Here is a 24916-nt window from a genome sequence, read left to right on the forward strand (position 1 = left end):
AGCTCCAAGGATGGTCCTCCATCATCCCCTCCTTCTTGAGAAGGATTTGACCTCAAATCTTTAAGCTCATCCATTCCATTGGTCCCTTCAAAAGATGTGAGAACACAATTAGGGAAATAAACTACTAAAACTTTTCTACTCATTCCTTAAGTACATGATTAGATGGATGAGACTGATAGGGGTAGTGGAGAGGCCCAAAAAGGAATCACCAAGCATGCATATAAGCAAATTTAGAAAAAATTTGATGGCCCCATGTAAGCCATTCATCAAATCATCTAGCTTAAGGATTGGGTGCCTATATTTATTGATGGCTTTCTAAAATTGGTGCACATCCTCCATTGCCATCTTTCTTTGGCACCAAAAGAATGAGGATGGCACAAGGGTTAAGGTTCTCTTGAACCTAGCCCTTCCTTATTTCCAAAGGAAAAACTCTTTTCTTTTCTTTTCTTTTTGTTTTTGTTTTTTCTTTTTTCCTCTTCATCTTTCTTGGCTTTCAAATTGAGTTGGTCCTCATTCACTTGAAAAGGTGATTGATGGAGGACCATCGTTGGAGCTTCATGTGGGACCCATCATAGGTCCATGACTAGGATATTGGAGGAGGATAGGAGAGCTAACAACCTATAGACATGCTTCTTGTGGTTAAAGGATATTGATCAATCTCCTAAGCCTTGTTAGCATAAAATTTATCTTTTATGTCTATTTTTCCCTTGTCTTTATTTTCTCCATTTTTACCCTTGTATTTTGTGTATCTTAGACATAGGATTTATTTTACTTGTATTTCCTATTTTACCCTTGTATTTTGGGGGTATTTTAGTCATAAGATTTATTTTCACTTGTATTTCCTATTTTACCCTTGTATTATGGGGTGCCTTAGATTATAGGATTTTATTTTTTGGACTAGGGTATTCTATTATGGTGAGAAATAGGCCTAGACGCATTTTTTGGTGAACATTGATCTATTTTTGGACTTGGAAAGGCTTAGGCCCCAGTGGAGGGCACCTAGGTTGCATGGTGTTATCATGCAACTAGTTGTAGCTTAGTCAAACCCAAAGATTCCATCCTTGGCCACAAAGTAGTATCTAGGGTTAATTTGGGTTTCATCTGAAGTGCATTTTGCATGCAAATTTTTGCCATACACTCCCAAATGCAACCCTAGATGCTCCCTCCCCTATAAATACCCTAAACCATGCACCTTGTAAATACTTTGGAATATATGAATTTGAGTGAGTATATTTTGCCTCAAATCCTCTCCTTAGTCACCTAGGTCATCACGGCCTAGACCTCCCCTCTCCTCCCTTGAGTGAGTTTAGGGTTTATTGAGTTGCCTTCATCCCCACTTGGTGAAGTGAGCCAACCTAGAACCACCTAGAAATATTTCCCTTCCACTTCCTCCTATTCGCCCACCATAATCACCTCACGCCCATCATCCTTATTTCTCCACCCTTGAAGGAACATCCACCATTGAGGTCATCACCTTGGCCTTAGCAAGGAGCCTCTCTCCCACCTTGAAAACATTCCTGGCTTTGGTAGGAAAACATTCCTAGTATTGGCATTTTCATGAATCTTCCATCATTCGGTTGAGGAGTATAACTCGGTCGAAGACAGAAAAAAGCTTGGTGTTTTCTTCATGATTTTGGACTTGAGTATTCTTCCTCTTCTAGTTCTATCCCGTCTTGTTGTTGACGTGTCTTTCTTTTCTTGGTGGCTATATGAAACCACTTGTATGGAATGCCCTTGTTGGGGCTAGGCTTTTTGACATGATCTTGGCTCTTAAGGCACTGTCTAGCTATTGATCTTTTTACGAGTGCTTCGGCCTCTTGATTCCTCCGACAAGTGATGGATAGACACACACAAAGAATGCAAGAATGCAAAAGAAAATGCAAAGCAGGAATGGATTGGATTTTTTCAATTTTTTTTATGAACTTATACCCTTTTATGCACACTTGTGCCATATGCATGTTATGCAATGATGCTTCTATGCTAATGCTTATTTATGCAAGATTTATCTATTTATTTTTTTGAATAATTTCCATTGGATAAAGAAAGTTTTCTATGTGTGTGAAATGCTTGATGGATGCATGCAATGCATGTTTTGATTTTAGTGTTTTTTAGAAGGTGACTTTCCTTTTCTCTTTCTCACGAATAAACTGCTCTAATTGATGCATAAATTTAGTTGTATTGGCCACTTGGTATCAAACTGCCAGGTTTTCTCTTTTTCTTTTTTTCTTTTTTTGTTCAAAAAGCCTAACTTTTGCCTAGGATGTATCCTAGCGGGTATTTTTGCTCTTTTTATTTGCCCTAATTTTTGCCTAAGATTCCCTTTACGAGTTTTGCATCCTAGTGGGTCATTTTTATTTTCTTGTTGACATGTTCAATTTTGACAACCATCAACAATATACGTCATTATGATTGGACAAGGCAGAAAGGACGGGAAATGATGATTTAGAATGGGTGGTTGAGGTAGGTCAGTGTTTAATTTTCTTTTTTTTTTTAAACAAACATTTCCTTGGATAATTATTATAATCATTCTCCTAATTATCTTGGACTACATGTCTGAGTCTTGGGCAAAGTCTTTGTATTTCAGCCTCTTATAGAAGTATTTAAGCCGCCTTTTGGATTCTAGCTTGGAGAGTTGTCACTTGCTATTTTTTCTTTTTAGATCCCTAATTTTTGCCTAGGATGTGTCCTAGCGAGAACTTTTGTTTTTATTTATTTTATTTATTTATTTATTTTTTGCTGAGGACGCCCTTTGCGGGTTTTCATCCTAGTGGTATTTTGCAAGTGATGTTTTTCAGGCATAATACTTCTTTGCTTTGACAAAACTTCTTGTCATCCATATTTGGGAAGACCAGTGCCTTCTACCCCCATCCCATACACCAAAGAGAAAGATGTTGCCCCGGCCTTTGGGTGTCGAGAGTCCTTTCATGCACCAAGATTTATGCTTCCTTTGTCGGCAAAAGATGAGTTGAAGTTATTATTATTTTGTGTAAGACTCCTCTTATGCGATGAGAATCTTATAGTTATGCATTTGATCACTTACTCATCTTTGTGTGTTTTAAGGAAGTTATCTCCTTTTCTGCCTCAGACTCAAACAATGCGTCATAGATGTTCAGAGTTTTGATTAATTTTATTATCTTCAGTCATGTTTTTTTTTTCATGGTGATTGATTTTGGAATTTAATGTGTGACATAAAAGAGAAAAGAATAGACGCAAGGGTTTTATGGAAATGACGTATGTTATTGATGAATGTAAAAAAACAAGCCCTTATTTTGAACTCATGATCGTGGGCGAGGTCATGAGTTGAGCATGAACTTAAAATAATAATTTTTTTTGAAGAGAGAACCCTCAACAACTTTTCAATAGACCATTCCCAGATTACTACTTATCATGGTTGTTCGTTGTTGGCTAGTCTGTTGGCCTCAAACTTGAGTCACCCAGTGTCGATAAGCTCTTGTAGGCGAAGCTTCAAGGCCTTGCAATTTTCAATAGAATGCCTTGTTGCCCCGGCGTGATAATCGCAAGTTTCCTCGAGCCTATACCATAAGGGGTAAGACAATTGTTGCTTTCTTTGCGGTGGGGCTTTTACCAACATCGAGGCCTCCAACATTTGAGGAAACAAGTTTGCATAGCTCATAGGAATTTCGTGAAAAGTCCTTTGTACTTTTGAGACTATTTTAAGCTTCCGAGGAAAGACGGGGAGGGTGGTAGCATGCTTTCCTTTTCTCCCGTAGATCCCTTTTGATTGAATATCCTCGGACCGTGGGGGTTTTGTGATTTCAGCAGCCTCTTTACCGACAAAATTGTGTGTTTCGACAACTCTCAATCTTTCTTCTAGAGTATTCAAACATCTTCTAGTATGGTCGATGTCGTGTTGCATTCTGGTCATGGCATCGACCATCTTAGTCATTTGTTGTTTGAGCTGTATGAACTCCATAAAATGTACACGACTTCCTTCTTGTAGAGCTTCCATGACTCGTTCCCCTTGAGATTCGTGAGTATGGAGTGTTTAGGAGACACCTTCGAGTGACAATGAATAGTTTTCTATTAAACTATTTGGATGTAAATGCATGAAAGGGAATTCCTAACAAAGATTCGATGGCTCATCCTTACCGCGAGGTGAGTTATCGATGTTCCTCTTCATAATATTTTATGATGTCACAGAGGTCACACTGATTTCTTGTCTTTGATACAAATCCCCTTGTGATCTTAAATATATGATATGCATGTTCCTTTTTTTTTTCCTAATCTTTATCATGTTTCTATTATCTAAAAGGGAATGATGCATGGTAAAGATGAGATTTCTTTTATTCATTTTTTTTACAAAGAAAACTACCTATATGATGTTAATGAATACTGACCTAAGAATGTACAAAGGGGTATAAATTTTTTATTTTTTTTATTTTTTATTTTTTTATTATCTATTTGCTTATTTTAAAATTTTGATCCACTCTTATTAGAAGAAATAATACAAATAAATGCACACACATGCTCAACCACCCACGAACAATCGTATTCAAATCCTTGGTTTGTGGTCTCTGTTAAGAAAAGTGCATTGTATAGGATAGTTCTCATCTCACTGGTCTTAAGGCCCCCAAGTTGCCCCCATTATAGGGACCCAGTATCTTTGTCACCGTCACCTGGCAAACTCTAAGGTTTGTCGTAGTATTTCGGGCTAGAGTAACTGGTTATCACCTTGAGTGTGATTTCTGACAAGGCTCACAGGCTCCAAGGCCAAACTTGGGCCGGTCGTACGTCAACCACTCCCTATGTTTATTACCCTCATGCCCCCGAGTGTAGGGAGAACTGTTGTGTGCAAAGAATTGTGTACAATTTTATTCAAACAGGTGCAAAATTTAAACAAGAAAACAGATATGAAAGCCAAACAAATAAAAAATAAAGTAAAGGGGAAAAAATATTTAAATTATTATTCGTATTTTACTAACTTCATCATTTATTGGGCCTGACCCTCTTAAAACGTCCCTAGTGGAGTCACCATTTGTCGCAACTCGAAAATTTTTGATCTCGCGACCTATGGTTTAGACATCATTTTGAAAATATCATCAATTAAAGAATGACCAGACACTAGAATAATCCTTAATTAATGGTTTTTTGAAAAATGAGTTCATGGAGTCGCCACCAATGTTTTACACAACATTGGAAAAAGAATAGGTTTTTAAAAATCCAATAATGGTCTTGATAACCAGAATTGGGTTCGGGGGTCGGTTACGTGTAGGGAAGGTATTAAGCACCCCTACAACACCCTCAATTGGTACCCTAAGATGAAGTTAACATTATAAACAATAATAATATAAATATTAAATTCCCTTTTATTGATGATTATTTACATGCTTTAAATTTAAATTAAACAATTGACTCTAAAATATCTACATGATTGTTTTTATTATAAAAATACTTATAAAAAATAAGAAATAAAAGAGAGAGAAGAAGATTAATTGAAATATCTTGTAGCAAGCTTTGTTAAATCTTCCGATATGGAAATTCTAGGTGTTTTGTGGCAACCTTTCACACTACACAAATACCTCACAAATCTTAAGAAATACAATAGGAGGGAGAGAGAGAAATTTCAAGCTCTAAGGAGTCTTGGACGAAATTTTTGAGGCCCCGATAACTGTGCCCAAGCTATCTATTTATAGGCGTCAAAAGGGTTTCTAGAACGACCCGTTCCAAAATTGGAACGGCCCATTCTGGATCCGAACGTTGTGAGTTAATCGCGCACCTGGGAACGACCCGTTCTAAACTAAGAACGACCCATTCCAGAGATGAGATTAACACTATGTTCCCTTACTTAGAACGACCCGTTCCAAACTAAGTTTTTAGGCCTTTTTAACAGTTTTAGAACGACCCGTTTTGGTTTAGGAACTGTCCGTTCTAGACCAAGTTTTTAGGCCTTTTGATTTGTTTGGAACGGCCCGTTCTGGTTTGGAACGGCCCATTCCAACTAAGATTCTTTAAGCCTTTTAGGTGGCTCGGAACGACCCATTCTAGATTCGGGAATGGCCCGTTTTGATTTTGGAACAGCCCGTTCCAGGCCACTAAAACTAGTTGTTTTGGGCTTTCGACCCTCTAATGTCCTGTCTTGTTGTTTTCCTGCTTTGGGAGTTCCTTTCCTTGATAATAGACGTCCATTTCTTTGTTTGTATGCCCCCTGGATGAAATTGGGTGTCTACAATGCTCTTCCATCAGTGATACCTAGCTAAATCAATTCCTTGGAAAAAATGGAGGAAAACAAGTTTAATATGTAAAATTTAGCCTAGGCCCACCAAAGGTATCTTGGAATAAGAATAGGATCCTCACTATAGTGTAGTCTAAGTGTAAAAGTAAATCCTAAAAATGTGAAAGTACTACAACTATATAAAATTAATGAAGTACTCCTACATACTAAGGTATCTTGCCTAAAGTACCCTATGTAGTAACCTAGGAGCCTACATGAAAACAAAGTGAATATAATAATAAGGAAACTACATAGACAATCCTTGATCCTATTATTTGTTAGATACATCATGGAAGAGGGTGTAAAGAGTTTAGAAGAGTCATATAATTTAATTTGGTCTTGAAGGGAAGTAGTCAAGTTAAGTTCAAAGAAGTTTGAACTTCCCTTAATATCAAAAATAGAAAATAAGACACCATGAAATGTATGTAATTAATAATATAAACCAAAGGTTGGGTGCTTTAGTAAAAAGACTAAAGTAGAATAAGTCTTAAAGTGACAATGGTTGTCTTCTTTAGGCACCAGCAAAGTAGTAACATAAGAAGTAGAACTAGGTGAAGTCCACTTCTTCTTCACTAGACTAGGAACTTAAGATCCTTTCTTTTCAAAAATATTTTGGTTGTGGATCTTAAGCTCTAAGTCTATGGAAGTAGTAGAAAAATAGCTAAAATCTTTGTGAAGAAGAAAAGTCTTTTTACATTCATTTTTAATAGGAAAGTGACTTTCCTTTATCACAATATTTTTGGAGGAGACACTATCCTCCTTACTCTTTTCTAAGAGTAGTGTGTTTTTAGTATTGAGAAGCTAAGGAGGTTGTTCAACTAAAACACATTTTTTAATAGAATATTTTATTGAAAATTGACTTCTAGGAACAACTTCCTTGGAGGAGACACTACCCTCTAACTCTTATAAATACATCCTCATTAAGCCATTGATGTTTATAAGATTTAGGATGGGCTATAGTATTTAGGTTAAGCTTATCAACCAACCTTTGGCTTACAAAGTTATTACAAGATCCACTATCAACAATGGGAAAACAAGTTTTCTTAAAAATTATGCATCTAGAATGAAAAAGGTTCTCCCTCTGTGATTGATCTTTTTCATTAGGTTGGTTGGTAAGTAACCTTTGGACAACCAATAGGTCACCACCACATGGTGCTTCCTCACTAGAACTAAGGCTTGCATCTTCTTCACTTGAGGATGATGAAGAAGATGAAGTGCTTTCCTCACTTAGGATTTCATTGCCCCTAATGATCATGATTTTCTTTGTGGGGCATTGGGAAGCTACGTGTCCCATTCCTAAGCACTTAAAGCACTTGATAGAACTAGTTTTAGGTTCATTGGAAGATTTTTCTTTTTCTTTTTCTTGTTGTTTTTCTAGTGGTCTATCCTTTGAAAAGGAGGAGCGACCCTCCTTCTTGAAGTCCTTCTTAGGGTAAGGGGTAGTTTCTTTCCTTAGGCTTTCTCCTAAGTTGTTGCTCTACCCTCACACAAAGTTGAACTAGTTCATTAAGGTCTCTATAGGGTAGTAGTTCAACCTTGTCCCTAATTTCTAGGCTAAGGCCACTTTGAAATCTTGCAATTGTGGTTCTTTCTTTTTCCCTAATTCATGTTCTTAGCATAAGCAACTCCATTTGTTGCCTATATTACTCCACACTTTGATTTCTTTGTTGGAGTCTTTGGAGCTTGTCCATTAACTCTCTCTCATAATAGGGATGAATGTGCCTTCTCCTTAAGGCACTCCTAAGTTTATTCTAATATTTAATGGAGGGCTCTCTCATAAGTTATTTTTCTCTCACTAGGGAAATCCACCAATGCATGGCACTCCCTTGAAAGGCTAAGGTGACCAAAGGTACTTTCTTTTCTTCACTCACATTGAAGCAAGTGAAGATTTGTTCCACCTTCATCTCCCAATCTAAATAATCTTCTACATTATCTTTACCATGGAAGGGGGGAAGGTCAACTTTAGGTTCCTTTAGAGTGTCATGCCTAGGCCTATGATGCCTAGGGGGTCTTGGATAGTAACCATCATCATGGTGACTACTATAAAGCCATTCACTTGAAGATGAGTGAGTATGTGAGTGAATGCTCTTGGGCCGTGAAACTATCTCACCATCATGTCTTTTGGGCCTAGAAAGCCCATTATCCTCATGGACTTTGTGCTTACTAGCCTCACCATTCACCACTAGCTTGTTAAGCAATTCTCTAATGGTTTCATTGTTTTTTTATTTTCTATTTCTTTTTTCCTAATATAATCTTTACGTTCCTTAAGTTAATCTTTAGTACTCCTATGACTTCTAGGAGTATGATGACCATGCACACTACTATCATGAGAATGATCACTCATTTTTGTTAAGGAAAAGTTTTCACAAATTCTCTAAAGAATTGCAAAATTGAGTGATAAAAGTTTTCACAAAAAGTTTTCTCTTTTTGGTGCAAGACTAAGTACTTGGAGGTCTAAGTATACAAGTTTCACTATCAAGGGAGGTGAGCTACAAGGAGCCACTTAATAACCGAGCCTTTTCAAGTGGAAATTACTAAACCCCCTTATACTTGTCTCACAAATCAATTTTTCACACAAAGCAAGTCAAGTAATAGTGTGTGTGTGTGTGTGCACGAAACCCCTAGTAGGCAAAAAATCCTTCTAAAAGAACTTTGGAAACGTCCCTAATTACAATTAGAAAGTAAACTAATGAATGAAAGCAATTAAAGCATACACTAGTCGAGTTCCCTAGGATGGAAGTCCAAGTGATATTGAGAATCCCTTATAACACTTCCACAAGTACTACACATTCTATAAAAACCATAAAACTAGTTGAATCCTAGTGGAAGCCCAAATGACACTTGAAGCTTTTTGGGGACACTTCCACAAGTACTAATCGGTTTAGTAGTCTTTATTTAAAACTATTTAGGAAGTGGGGGTATTTAAGAAAAAGAAGTTCCCAAACAACCACTCCAAAATGTGAGTTTAATTTAACAAAGAAAAGAAAGAAATGAACCCAAGGATAGGGTTAATGATTTACAAGAAAAAGAATGAAATTCAATACAAGGAATTGAAAATTTTCACAAAAAATTAGTGACCAAATTTGGAGACAACTTTGTGACTGATTTGGAGCCCTTGGTACTGTTCCAGGTAAATCTGTCTCTAAATTCCGTCTCTAAGGTGCAATTTTCCCTTGCTGGAACAGTGCTCTCGAAAATCCGTTGCTAAGATGGTCGCTAATTTTGTCTCAACTGGTTCTAGAATTAGTTTTGCTGGAATCCATCTCCAAATCTGTCTAAAAATATGCCGCCTAAAACAAAAAAAAATTTGGCTGCAAAATGAGAAAACAAGTGAGCCTTTCCAATGTGTTTCACTCAATGATTTTATTACCTCAATCTCCCTCAAGTTGTGGCCTATTTGAGATGAATCCACTATGTCTCAATTATCCACTCCTTTCCAAGTGTAATGGCTTGAAAATGGACTAGTTTCACCAAGATTTAACAACCATCAAGAGAATGTGAAGTCCAATAAAATCAAAACTAAAAATGCACAATTAGAAGAGGCTAAACTCAAATATGAATTCTTGTGACAAACTCAAAGAAAGCCAAGAAAGACACAAAGAAAAAATTAAAGGATAATTTCAACACTAGCACTCAAAGGAATAATCCTAGGAATGGCTTTAGAGTTGATTACAAAGTCAAAAAAAAATTTGTGCTATTATTTTGAGTATTTAGAAATTTTTTTCCAACCACTGGACAACAATTAAATCTCAAAGAAAATTACACAAAAATTTCAAAGGCCAAGTGCTCCTAAACTTGTTTTGTTTTTCATTTTCCTTTTTCTAACTTTTGTTCTTTTGTTTCTTTTTCTTTTATTGCCTTCTTGGATATTTCTTTTCTTTTTTATACTGAATATGAGAACTTAAAAACAGATGCCAAACAATTATAAAAGAGGTTTCCAAGTGGTGGAGAAAAGAGGAGTAAGAAGTGTAAGTGTACAAGTCAAAATTCAATTACAATAGTTACTAGTTTTGCTACTAGTTTGTTTTTATTTTTGTACACCTTTGATTTTCGTTTTTGATACACTTCTTACTCTGTTTTGTTTTTCACAATAGCACACAAAGACACAAGGAATTTCTGGCCTAGGATTGCTAAGAAACAAATAGCAATTGAGGTTAACAAAAATTGACTTTAGAACATGTTAGGACTAATAACATGCATAGGAATCATTTAAAGAGCACATCTAAGAATCAATATATGTTCAGCCACCAATTAGCAACACAAAAAATAGAGACTCAATGTATTAAGATTCAAAAACAAAAAGGCACACAAGATATGTAATGACAAGAAAAACAACTACACATGACTCTAAGACAAAACTAGGAGATTAAGAAATGAAAAATGCTTTGTATTCTAGTTTCTTTTCAGGAATTTCTTTTTGACCAAATTTATAGGAGTGCAATGAAAGATCGAGAAATCCTAAAAATTAAAAAGCACATAGAAAGAATACGTAAAGGTACACATAAAGATTGATTCACAAGAAGTGGTGTATGAATCAAAACAAGCAAGACATAGTAAATTCTTCTTTAGATTTATTAATGTGACACAAGAACAATTCAAGGCACACAAAGACAAGACAATAAAGGAGCAAACGAATGGAAACAAATTTAGACACAATACAGTATGTTTTGACCGAACAAAATTGAAGAAAAAGCTTAAGAACAAATTTACCAAGGAGACCTAGCTCTTGATACCAAATGATGGAAACATGACTTGGAACTAGATTATGGTTGATTCCTCTTCAAGCTTCTCCCTAGACCTTTGGCTCCTTGGTTCTCCTAAGATTCTCCAAAGCCTCCAATGGTGGATGAAGCTTTGGAACTCACCAAAAATGGTGAAGAACACTTTCAAGTGGCGTTACTCCTTGGAAGATGATTAGCCACTTCAAATCTCACCACACTCTTGTATGAAGAGGATAAGAGAAATGGATTAAAATCAAAGAGGTTGAGACTTTTGGAAGAGAGAAAATCTGAAAAATTTCGAAATTCTCTCAATATATGCATCAAAAGTGTTTACAAAGTGAAGAGAAAGGCTTATATAGTGAGAGAAGCTTGTGGTTCAAGCTAGACTAACTATGGTTCAAGGAGAACCATGGTTAGCCTTCTTACACTCAAGCTAACCGGTCTAGTAACTTGGAAGCTTGTGGAACAAGCTTCTAACTTAGAATCTTGGGAAGCAAGCTAAGCTAGAAGCTTGTAGCACAAGCTATCCAAGTGTGTGGTAGAAGCCAAGGTAATTTCGGCCAAGGAAGGTGAGCTAGGCGGCAAAGCTTGTCTCCTACATTTAATCCAATTCAAAACTCTTAGAATTGGTTTAGTTAGGTTCACCAAGTGATGGTGAGACCTAGCTAAATCAAATCCTTGGAAAAAAAATGGAGGAAGACAAGTTTAATATGTAAAATTTAGCCTAGGCACACCAAAGGCCCAATTACTAGCTACATCTACACACATTACTATTTTTCACCCCACTTCTACTACTAAAAATATGAAAATCAATAACCCTTAATACAAGGTCAAATAGAGCAGAAGTCTCCAAGTAACATACCATAAAATCCTATAAGAAAAGAAAGAGAGTGTCTCAGAAATACAAACGCAAAATACACATATACAAGTATCTACTTTATACAAGGTACAAGAATTCAAACTATACAAGGTATGTACAATAGAGACTATGAAACTAAAAAGAGGAATCAGACTCAATGCTCATATTAAGCATAGGTTTAAGAAACACCCCCTCTATAGAAGCCTCCTCTAGCCTCCTAACCATGGACCTAGTTAAAGGCCTAATGGTCATCAAGTGTGAGCTCTCCTATGGATCAACCTTCACCCTTCTTGGTCTTACCTCTTCAAAGAGATCCTTGGGGATTAGATTTCCATCAAACCCACTACAAGAACTCTTACCACTCGAGAAACCTACTCAAGTACCTTACCATACATCACAAAAGATTAAGGAACGAGTTCACCTATACTCTAAAATGATGAATTCTTGTCAAGTCTTTGTTCCTCTTGTCAAGAATATGGATGACGATGATGATCTCTCAAATTCATTCACAAAGATGTTAAATTCTTGGATTTCACAACGAAAACACTCCAAGAAGATATAAAAGTTCACAAAGTTTTACTCAAAATCACTTTCCTAAGTTTCTGAATGAGAAAACCATTTTTATAAAGTTTTCAGACACAGATAATCGATTTTTTTAAGGATAATCTATTATTTTGTTCTTCATGATTCTAGAAATCACTCAAGAATAGAATAATCTATTATTTTGCAGGATAATTGATTATTCCAGAGAGTACATTATGGAATGATCGATTATTTCACATATAATCAATTATTACATCAAGGTTTCTCATCCATTGAAACATAGAGCATAAATAATCGAGTATATTTAATAATAATCGATTATTTTGTATTAGTTCTCAAAAATCGATTTCACACATCTAGAAACTTTCCAAGTTGTTCTTAATCATCATCATACTCACTCTTAGACAATTAGGATTAAGATTTGACGCATGTACAAAGTATAACACTAACATGAACATGCATAGAATAACATAATCAAACAACTAAACAACAACTATACATAAACTACTCCTATTACATATTTATTCATGATCTTCAATCTCCTTCTTTGTTATCATCAAAACATTCAAAGCTTGATTCACCATCCATGAATCTCAACAACAAGTACAATGCAATGAAAAACATAAAGAGTTCAACTACACTAGGGTTCTCATGCAACAATACCTGGACATTCATGCATCAGATATAAGTATATGGTGTAGAAAACATAAAATAGTTTCTAAGCATTTGACATGAAAACATAAAGCCCTTTCTGGGGTTACAATAAAACCCAATAAAAATATACAACAAAAGTACAAAATACTAAATACAAAAGATCCTATCGTCAGTCAAGAAACTCTATACAACTCTTATGTCAAAATAGCTGAACCAAAATAATATTATCTCCATATAGCCAATCTCCAAGCATGCTTTCCACCTAATTTTCACCTTTCCCATATCAAGTATGATCATTGTAGTTTAACAACATGGAAAAACAAGGGATATTTTCTTAAAGAAAACAACATAATAATAATAAGCAACTTAAGAATAACAACTCAACTTTTCAACTTAAAAGCATAACAATAATAAGAATACTACTTAAAACACAATTGAACAACTAAGTAACTAATGTATCATCACACATATCAACTTATGGAGATCTCCTATAACTTAGGTAAACAATCTAAGTGGTTTGACCTTACCAAACCAAAACATCTAACCTATTTTCTCTAGGTCAAGTATAGACCATTTCAGGCATGGTGACTTGTTTAACAACTTATTTTGGTTTCTTAGGTTTCGCCATCTAAAGTACGAAAGTACAATACTATTATTGGGGATAGAATAACTTAGGTGTGAGATTACCACGACCTTAAAATGTATAATTAAGCCTATATGGGATTAGTCTATCAATTACCTAGTAAATGTTATGCACCTTTCTAGTACTTAATTAGGGATTTTTGCCCTCGATCTTGTACCTTATTCAATGACAACTTATGATAAGTATGGTTCAACCTCCTCCATACTATTTCAATTGAAATACCTAGAGGATACAACTTAAAACAAATTCCCATTTAGGAACTTTTCTTTTCTCTAGTTTTTATGCAAATTAACCACTTAAAACTCCAAACAAAAACTAATCTCAACTTTAGACAACTTAAATCATCATCATATATCATAGATCAATATACAATGAAGAAAATCAAACATCATGTACACAACCAACTCACATAACAAGCTTTCAACATTTAAGCAACATAATCACAAGTTTACACTCAACATAACCACACCTGACTTAACCAAGTTAGAGATCTCCTAATTTCCTCACGCTCAACGCTATCTATCCTGTGCACGATGTTAATGAGGCAGAAAGCCCTTGACTTGTATCATCACACCTGACGCGTGATGTTGTGCCTAGCGCAATTATGATTTTCACACTTAGTAGAATTGCAATTTTGGCTCAAACTTGAAAAGTACTAATATAACACCAACATGCAACTTGCAATTTTATACATATACATCACCACTAGCTCAAATTTATCAATAGAAAAAAAAAATGCAACCATTAAACTCAAGGATCACCAAATTCCTTTTCAAAACCCTTCGAAAAGTAATACTTAAGACAATTATCCTTCACTTTTGATTCAATCAATATAACTAGAAGAATAGTGAATTCAAAGCATAAATCAAGTAATACAATTCAACAAAATTTACAAACATTCCTTACCTCAAATTGCTCAGAAATAAGAAAAGTGAAGGAAGAACAATGGCTCTTTAGGAGTTCATTATGCGACACTCTCTACCTTGATTCTTATCTCACAACCTTGAATCCTCTAATCTAACATTGTAACTTAGCTACGGGGAAAGGTTTGGAAACTTCTATGGAGTTAGAAGGAAAATGATTCTCTCTAATTCTAATGTCTATCTTTCTAACTTCTCTCTAATTTCCTTAGGATGTCAACTTATGAAGTTTAAATCTTAAGGAAAACCTTAATACCTTACTCATGGCATCCTTGCTTGCATTGATGAAGAGATGAGACTCAATGGCAAGGGACACCTTAGACTCCTTGGATCATAGCTCCTCAAGGGCATCTTTGATGGAGGGAATGGCGAAAATGGAAGTGTGGATGAAGTGTTTGATGAAAGGTTTGAGAGGGAGACTCTAGGTTTTGGCTCACTCCAAGGTAGTTGAAGGAAACTTCTAAGGTTTTCACTCAAGGTGGAGATGGTAGGGTGGTGGCTGAAAATAGCCGAGGGGACTAAGGAAAATATTAAGGCCCAAAAGGCTCACTTAATATTATAATTTCCAAAGTGATTACAAGTTGCATAGCCTAGGGTATTTATAGAAGGGAAGGAGCATTTAGGGTTTCATTTGAGAGTGTATTGGCCGAAAATGCAATGCTAAATGCACTTCAAATGAAACCTAAATTAACCCTAGATGCTACTTGGTGGCCAAGGATGGAATCTTTGGGTTTGGCTAAGCTACAACTAGGTGCATGATAAGACCATGCAACCTAGGTGCCCTCCACTTAGGCCTAAGCCTTACCAAGTCCAAAAATAATTCCAAGACTACCAAAAATACATGTAGGACTTTTTCCTAACTCGAATAAAATACCCTAGCTATAAAATAAAATCCTATAATCTAAGGCACCCCATAATACAAGGTTAAAATGGGAAATACAAGTAAAAATAAATCTTATGACTAAGATACCCCAAAATACAAGGGTAAAATGGGAAATACATGTAAAATAAATACTATGTCTAAGATACCCAAAATACGAAGGTAAAACGGGAATAAACATAAATGCTATGCTAATAAAAACTTAGGACCTAAGGCCCAAAAGTAGGCTCACTCCTCCTGATGGAAATCTAATCCCCAAGGATCCCTTTGGAAGAGGTAAGACCAAGACGGGTGAAGGGTGATCCAAGGATGCTCACACTTGAAGACCATTGAGCCTTTAACTAGGTCCATGGTTAGGAGGCTAGAGGAGGCTTCTAGAGAGGAGGTGCTTCTTAGACCTATGCTCAATATGAGTATTGAGTATGATTCCTCTTGTTAGTCTCATAGTCTCTATTGTAAATACATTGTATAGTTTGATTTCTTGTACCTTGTATATAGTAGATACTTGTATAGGTGTATTTTTGCCTTTGTATTTGTGAGGCACTTTATTTCCTTTTTAGTAGCTATTGTATATTGTTTCTAGGGTAGGTTACTTGGGCACTTTGACTCCATTTAACCTAACCTAGAAATACATTCCTTTCTTAGTTTTCTAGTAGTAGGATTGGGAGTGTCTTTAGCAAGCTAGAGAGTGCCATTAGCAAGCTAGAGAGTGTTACTAGCAATTTAGCCAAAAGGTGGTCCTAGGCTAAAATTTACATATTGGACTCATTTTACTCCTAATTTTTCATAGATTTGATTTAGCTAGGTTCCATTCACATTGGATGAACCTAACTAAACCAAATTAACAATTTCAAAACCGGTTGGAGTAAATTAATTCCAAAGATCCACCCACCTAGATGTGTTCACACTTGTGTTCACACTTGGCCAAATTGCTTGGTTCTTCTCAAGCTTAGAAGCTTGAATCACAAGCTTCTCCTTAGCTTGCTTACTAAGCAAGCTAAGTGAGTAGCTTGCTCTCCAAGCCTCTAGACCAGGGATAGTTAGCTAGACCTTACCATGGTTCCTAGTGAACCATGGTTAAGACTAGCTTGCTCTCCAAGCTTCCTACTCCTATATTTTCGTTTTTCCTTCATTGTAAAACACTTTTGGATGTATAGAGAATTGATTTCTGAAAATATTGTTCAGATTACTCTCTCCTAAAAGTCCCTAAACCTCTTTGATATTCATCCAATTCTCTTATCCCTTCATAGAAGAGTGTGGTGAGAATTGAAGTGGCTTATCTCTTCATCAAGGAGTGGCGCCTCTTGGGAGTGTTCTCCACCAAACCGTGGTGGTTCTAAGGTCTCCTCCTCCCTTGGAGACCTTAGCCAAGCCTAGGAAGAATCAAGGAGCCAAAGATCTAGGGAGGAACTTGAAGAGGATTCACATCAATCCGGATTCTCCAAGCAAGTTTCCATCATTTGGTATCAAGAGCTAGGTCTCCTTGGTAAATTGTTCCTAAGCTTCTTTGTCTTGTTTTGTTCGGTTCAAACCATCTTAATATGTGTCTAAACTGTTCCTCCATGTATTTCCTTTTATTTTCTTGTGTTTGTGTGCCTTGAGTGGTTCTTGTGTCACATCTATAAATCTATAGAACACACTCACTTTGTCTTGCTTGTTTTTGGTTCATCTTCTAAATTCTTGTGAACCAATCTTTGTGTGTGCCTTAGGTATTCTTTGTATGTCTTTTTCAATGTTTTAGGGTTTCTTTTATCTTCCTTTGGACTCCTATAAATTTGGACTTAAAAGAAACTCTAAAAAGAAACAAGAATACAAGCATTTTTCATTTCTTAATCTTCAAGTTTTGTCTTAGAGTCATGTGTAGTTGTTTTACTTGTCATCAAATCTTTGTTGTGCCTTTTTCTTTTTGAATCTATATGAATTGGTCTCTGTCCTTATATGGTGTCATTGCTGGTTGAACATTAATAATTCCTAGTGTGCTCATAAAATGTTTCCAATGCATGTTATTAGTCCTAACATGTTCTAGAGTCAATTTTTGTGAACTTCTTTTGCTATTAGTTTCTTAGCAATTTGTGACCAGCAATTCCTTGTGTGTCTTGTGCTTGTTTTGACAAAAGAAAACAGAGTTAGAAGTGTATTGAAAACAAAAAATCAAAGTGTACAAAAGATAAGAACAAACTAGTACCAAAACTAGTAACATTTTGTGGTTGAAAATTTTGACTAGTACACTTTCATTGCTTACTCTTCTTGTTCTTCTTTTCTCCACCACTTGGAAACCTCTTTATTAATTGTTTGGCCTCTGTTTGAAGTGCTTACTCTCTGTATTGAAAGAAAAGAAAGAAAGAAAAGAGACAAAAAGAAAAGAAAAAGAAAAGAAAACAAAAGAGAAAACCTAGAAAAATCAAAGTGAAAACAAAACAAATTTTGTAGCACTTGGCCTTAATTTTTTGTGTGAATTTTTGTGAGGTTTGCTTGCTGTCCAGTGGCTGGCAAAAGACTTTTAAATCATTAAAACAATTGAACAAATTTTATTTTGGTTTTTGTAATCCATTCTAGTACCATTCTTAGGACTAATCTTTTGTGTGCTAGCTTTTTAAAATTTGCCTTAATTGTTGCTTTGTGTCTTCTTGGCTCTCTTTTGTTTTGTCATATCAAATTCCTATTAGAGTGTAGCCTTTCTAAATTGTGCTTTTCAGTTTTCATTCCTTGGCCTCTACTCTTTCTTGTATGGTTGTTAAGCCTTGGTGAGACATAATCCTTTTTCAAGCCATCACACTTGGAAGGAAGGAATAATTGAGACATATTGGCTAATCTCAAAGGAGTCTATACTTGAAGGAGATTGAGGTACACATAAATTGAGTGAAACACCTTGGATAGGTTCACTTGTTTGTTGTTTTTGCAGCCAAGAATTGTTTTTATTTTTAGGTTACAATTAGAGACGGATTTGGAGACAAATTATTAACGGATTTTGAGGAAAATAGTGATGGATTTGGAGGCTTGGTGAAGGCTTGGTGGAGACCAACTTGGGACGTTTCCTATTGACTTCAAGGCTGTTCCAGACCTGCTCTCACTGCCCTTGGTGGAAAATTCCTCAAGAAGACTTGATTTAGATTGTTTCCTTCATCTTGTAACTCTTTAACCCTACTTGGGTTAGTTTTGTTTAATTTTGCTATTGTATACAAACCTACATTTACGAGTGGTTGTTTGGGACATTGTTTAAGTCCCACCACTTCCTAAATAGTTCTAAATAAAGACTATTAGACTCGGTTAGTACATGTGGAAGGGTCTCCAAAGGCTTTAAGTGCCATTTGGGCTTCCATTAGGACACGCCTAGATTTACTTGTTTTCATACTTCGTTTAGACTTGTGGAAGTGTCCCAAAAAGCTTCAAGTGCCACTTGGACTTCCACACTAGGACCCTACGACTAGTATATGTTTTACTTGCTTTCCTTTTAATTTCTTAGCTTCTAAGTTCATTTAGAAGGCTTCATTTTCCTACTAGGGGTTTCGTGCACACACACACAACTATCTTGCTTATTTGCGTGAAAAATTTTGTTTTGTAAGAAAGGTATAAGAGGGTTTAGTAATTTCCACTTGAAAAGGCTTGGTTATTAAGTGGCTATTTGTAGCTCACCTCCCTTGATAGTGCAACTTGTGTACTTAGACCTCCAAATACTTAGTCTTACACCAAAAATAAAAACTCTTTTGTGAAAATCCTTATCACTCATTTGCAAAATTCTTAAAGATTTTTGAAAACCTTTTACTCTTGCAAAATGAGTGATCATTCTCATGAGAATAGTGTGCATGGTCATCATTCTCCTAGAATTCATAAGAGCACTAAAGAAGAACTTAGAGAACTTAGGAGATATATTAGGAGAAAAGAAATAGAAAAAGAAAAAAACAATGAAACCATAAAAGAATTGTTGAATAAGCTTATGGTGGGGGGTGAGACTAGCAAACCCCATGCAATAAAGGTCATGGGCCTTCTAGGCCCAAAAGACATGATGGTGAAGGGCCTTCTAGGTCCCACAGACATAAAAATGAGGAAACACCATGTGATGGTCATCTATTAATTTCCCAAAGGTTATTAACCAACCAATTAAAAGAACAAGATCAATCACAAGGAGAGAACCTTTTTCATTCTAGATGCAAAATTTTCAAGAAAACATGTTCTCTCATTGTTGATAGTGGCTCTTGTAATAATTTTGTAAGTCAAAGGTTGGTTGATAAACTTCACTTAACTACTATAGCCCATCCTAAATCTTATCAACTTCAATGGCTTAATGAGGATGGACCTACAGAAGTTAAGGATCAAGTAAATGTGCCTTTTTCCATTGGAAAATACAAAGATGAAGTTTTATGAGATATCATTCCAATGAAAGCAAGCCACATTTTACTTGGGAGATCATGGCAACATGATAGAAAAGCCATTCATGATGGTGTCACCAATAAAATCCGCCTAGTCCATCTGGGCAAGAAACATACTTTGACTCCTCTTACACCTTCCCAAGTGTTGGAGGATCAAATATTCATGAAAAAAAAAATTGAGGAAGAAAAAAAAAAGGAAAAGGAAAAATTAGAAAAAGAAAACCTCCTAAGTCTTGAAAAGGAGGAAGAGAAGTTTATAGAGTTGGAAGGAAGTGTCCCCTCCAAGGAAGTTGTTCCTAGAAGTCAATTTTCAATAAATCATTCAATAAAACAATGTCTTCTAGCTGAACAACCTCTTTTCCTTCTTAATATTAAAAAGACACTACTCTTGGAAAAGAGTAAGGAGGATAGTGTCTCCTCCAAAAATCTTGTGCAAAAGGAAAGTCACTTTTTAATTCAAAATGATTGCAAAAAGACTTTTCTTCTTCACAAAGATTTTAACTCTTTTTCTATTGCTGCCACAGACTTAGAGCTTAAGATCCACAACCTAAATAATTTTGAAAATAAAGGATCTCAAGTTCTTAGTCTAGTGAAGAAGAAGTGGACTTCACCTAGTTTTACTTCTTATGCTACTACTTTGGTGGTGCCCAAAGTAGACAGCCATTGTCTATTTAGGACTTCTCTTACTTTAGTTGTTCTAATAAAGCACCCAACCTTTGTTTTATATTGTTTACTAGATACATCTCATGGTGTCTTATTTTCTATTTTTGATCTTAAGGGAAGTTCAAAATTCTTTGAACTTAACTTGACTACTTCCCTTCAAGACCAAATTAGATTCTATGACTCTTTTAAACTCTTTACACCCTCATCCATGATGTATCTAACATATAATATGATCAAGGGTTGTCTAGGTAGTTTCCTTATTATTTTCACTTTGTTTTCTTATAGAAGCCTAGGTTACTACATAGGGTACTTTAGGCAAGATACCTTAGTATGTAGGAGTACTTCACTAGTTTCTTATAGTTTTAGTACTTTAACATTTTTAGGATTTAGTTTTACACTTAGACTACACTATAGTGAGGATCCTATTCTTATGCTTAGAGAACCCATCCTTCCTAGTCTAAGGACCCTTGCTAGGACTATAGAAGGAATTCCTCATAGGGTGCACTTTCCACATATGTTATATGAATATGTCATCCCTAATGCTTTGTTTCTTATTTTCATTGTAGGTGATGCTATCTTTGTGGAAGGACCACTGGATCTGAGGACAAATCCTTTCGAATGGGGAGGGTATGATGGAAATCTAATCCCCAAGGATCCCTTTGGAAGAGGTAAGACCAAGAAGGGTGAAGGGTGATCCAAGGATGCTCACACTTGAAGACCATTGGGCCTTTAACTAGGTCCATGGTTAGGAGGCTAGAGGAGGCTTCTAGAGAGGAGGTGCTTCTTAGACCTATGCTCAATATGAGTATTGAGTATGATTCCTCTTGTTAGTCTCGTAGTCTCTATTGTAAATACATTGTATAGTTTGATTTCTTGTACCTTGTATATAGTAGATACTTGTATAGGTGTATTTTTGCCTTTGTATTTGTGAGACACTTTATTTCCTTTTTAGTAGCTATTGTATATTGTTTCTAGGGTAGGTTACTTGGGCACTTTGACTCCATTTAACCTAACCTAGAAATACATTATTTTCTTAGTTTTCTAGTAGTAGGATTGGGAGTGGCTTTAGCAAGCTAGAGAGTGCCATTAGCAAGCTAGAGAGTGTTACTAACAATTTAGCCAAAAGGTGGTCCTAGGCTAAAATTTACATATTGGACTCATTTTACTCCTAATTTTTCATAGATTTGATTTAGCTAGGTTCCATTCACATTGGATGAACCTAACTAAACCAAATTAACAATTTCAAAACCGGTTGGAGTAAATTAATTCCAAAGAGCCACCCACCTAGATGTGTTCACACTTGTGTTCACACTTGACCAAATTGCTTGGTTCTTCTCAAGCTTAGAAGCTTGAAGTACAAGCTTCTCCTTAGCTTGCTTACTAAGCAAGCTAAGTGAGTAGCTTTCTCTCCAAGCCTCTAGACCATGGATGGTTAGCTAGACCTTACCATGGTTCCTAGTGAACCATGGTTAAGACTAGCTTGCTCTCCAAGCTTCCTACTCCTATATTTTCGTTTTTCCTTCATTGTAAAACACTTTTGGATGTATAGAGAATTGATTTCTGAAAATATTGTTCAGATTACTCTCTCCTAAAAGTCCCTAAACCTCTTTGATATTCATCCAATTCTCTTATCCCTTCATAGAAGAGTGTGGTGAGAATTGAAGTGGCTTATCTCTTCATCAAGGAGTGGCGCCTCTTGGGAGTGTTCTCCACCAAACCGTGGTGGTTCTAAGGTCTCCTCCTCCCTTGGAGACCTTAGCCAAGCCTAGGAAGAATCAAGGAGCCAAAGATCTAGGGAGGAACTTGAAGAGGATTCACATCAATCCGGATTCTCCAAGCAAGTTTCCATCACCTCCTATGGTTTTTCAACACTAACCCATTCCTCTTGCCTCCTTCAATATATCACCTCTTGGTCTTCTTGGCCTTAGTGTTATTCAATCATTCCCTCCCCCTTGAAAAGGATTTGACCTCAAATTAAAAGGTTCTTCATAGTGGGCATCATGACCAACAAAAACATAAAAATAAGAAGAGGAGTTCCACTAAAAATGCTAAAAATATTGTCTAAACTAAAAAGACTAGACTCTCTAATGCTAAGGATAGGATCCTCCCCATGGTGAAGTCTAGGTGTATAGCTAAAACCTAAAAAGGTAAAAAGAGTAAAACTATAGCACACTAATGCATTAGTCCTAAGAATTAAAATATCTTGTTGGACGTACCCAATGTAGTGACCTAGGTATGTATTGGAAAATAAAGAAAACTTAACTAAAAAATTACCTAAACAACTTTGTATTGCATTATTTGTTAGATACATATGAGAAAAAGGTGTTAAGAGGAGTCTAAAAAACTCATATAATCTAAGTTTGTCTTGTAGGGAAGTAACCAAGTTAAGTTTAAATAAGTTTGAACTTCCTTCAAGATCAAAAATAGAAGATACAACACCATGAGATGTATCCAACAAACCATACAAACCAAAAGTTGGGTGTTTTATGAAGAGAACTAAAGTAGAAAGAGTCTTAAAGAAAGAAGGCTTATCTTCCTTGGGCACCACGAAGGAAGTAGCACAAGAAGTCTGACTGAATGAAGTCCAATTCTTCTTCACTAATTCTTAAAGTTGAGATTCTTTTTCTTTAGAAAATATTTGTTTTTGAATCTCCACTTCATGACTAGTGGTAACATGAGAGAAAGTGTTAAGGTCTTGATGAATAAAGATAGTCTTTTTCAAATCATTTTCAATGGTAAAGTGACTTTCTTTAAGCATAATCCCTTTGGATGAAATATTATCCTCTTTACTCTTCTCTAAGAGTATTGTTTATTTTTCTTTTTCTAACCACTCTTCAACTCTCTCTATACTTTTCTTCTTGTTTTCTTTCTTTATTTGTATTTTCTTTTCTTTTTTCCTTTCTTTTAAGTTCTTCCTCTCTTTTTGTATTTTCTTTGCCATGCACACTCTTAGGGATTCTAACCCTTTTGCCTATTTGAGACCTAGTTGGAAAAACCCTAGGTTTGGATCCATTAGTTTCTCTCCCCTCAACTAATTTTACAAGTAATTGTCTTATTTCTTCATTATTTTTAGCATTTTCTTTTTCTCTTTTTCTAATTTCTTCCTCTCTTTTTATATTTTCCTCCTCTTTTTTTTTCTCAAAATACTCTTTTAATTCCCTAAGCTCATCTCTAACACTAGGTCTACTACTATATGAATTATGACCATGTACACTAGAGTGATAACTCATCTTTGATCAAGAAAAGGTTTTCACAAATATGTTTCAAAAGGTTGGCACAAAAAGGTTTTCACAAAGAGTGAGTGATGAAAAGGTTTTCACAAAAAGTTTTTAAGGTGTAAGATTGGTGTAAGGCTTAAGTGTACAAAGTGATCTATCAAGGGAGGTGGACTACTAAGAATCAGTTAAAAACCAAGCATTTTCAAGTAAAAATCACTAAGCCCTTTGACACTTTTCTTACAAAAGAATTTTTTTTGCACAAGAATTAGGTGTGTGTGTGCACGGCCCCCTAGTAGGCAAACTTGTAGCCTTCTAAAACGAACAAGTAAGATAAAGAAAACCTAAGCAATTATACTACCAAAGCTATAAATCATGCAAATAAAAGCAACTTAAAGCATGTGCTAGTCGGATTCCCTTGGTGGGAGCTTGAAGTGACCTTGGTGGTATTCAAGCCACTCCCACAAGAACTACTCGAGTTACCCTAATACTAAGAGGTTTAAAATGGCCAATTACAACCCAAAATGAATGAAAACAAAAGCCAAAAATACAAAGGCCAAAAATTTAACAAGAAGGAAACAATTGAAAAAGAAAAATTTGAGTCTTCAAGTCTTCAAATCTTCAATTCTCCACCCCTTCACAATGAACACCCAAGGTTAGCCTTTCAATGGTGTTTGCACACTTTGATTTGGTGTGATCCTCCAAAGCTCCTTGAACTCAAATCAGACAGCCCCACTCAATCCACCAAGAGAGTGTATGGCGTTTAGAATCTTTCCTCACCTAGGTTAAGAAGAAACCAAAACCCAAGATTACAAGAGGCCAAGGAAGAAAAAACTAAAAAGGCACAATTATAAAAGGATAAACTCAAGTGGAATTGATAAGAAAAACTTAAGAGTAGAAAGAAAATACAAAACTAAAATTAAGGCACATTAAAAAAGGTAAGCACACAAGAGAATAAGTCCTAGAATGGCACTAGAATAGAATTTATCAAATAGGCTTAAAAGAAAATAATGCACTTATTGTGTTTGATTAAATGTCTCATAAGGTCAATAAGCATTGTCCAAAAGTCCAAGAATAACTCCAAGTGCCAAGGTATGAAAAATTTGGTCCAAATCTCCACAAGTCTAGCAAAGGTTCCCTTTTTCTTTTGTCTTTGATTCTTTTTGATTTTTGTTCCTTTTGATACTTGACTAGGTCACGGTTTTGAGGTCCAAAAGTC

The sequence above is a fragment of the Cajanus cajan genome, chromosome 1, assembly GCF_000230855.2.
Source record: "Cajanus cajan strain Asha chromosome 1, NIPB_CcT2T_4, whole genome shotgun sequence".
NCBI classification, from domain to species: Eukaryota; Viridiplantae; Streptophyta; class Magnoliopsida; order Fabales; family Fabaceae; genus Cajanus; species Cajanus cajan.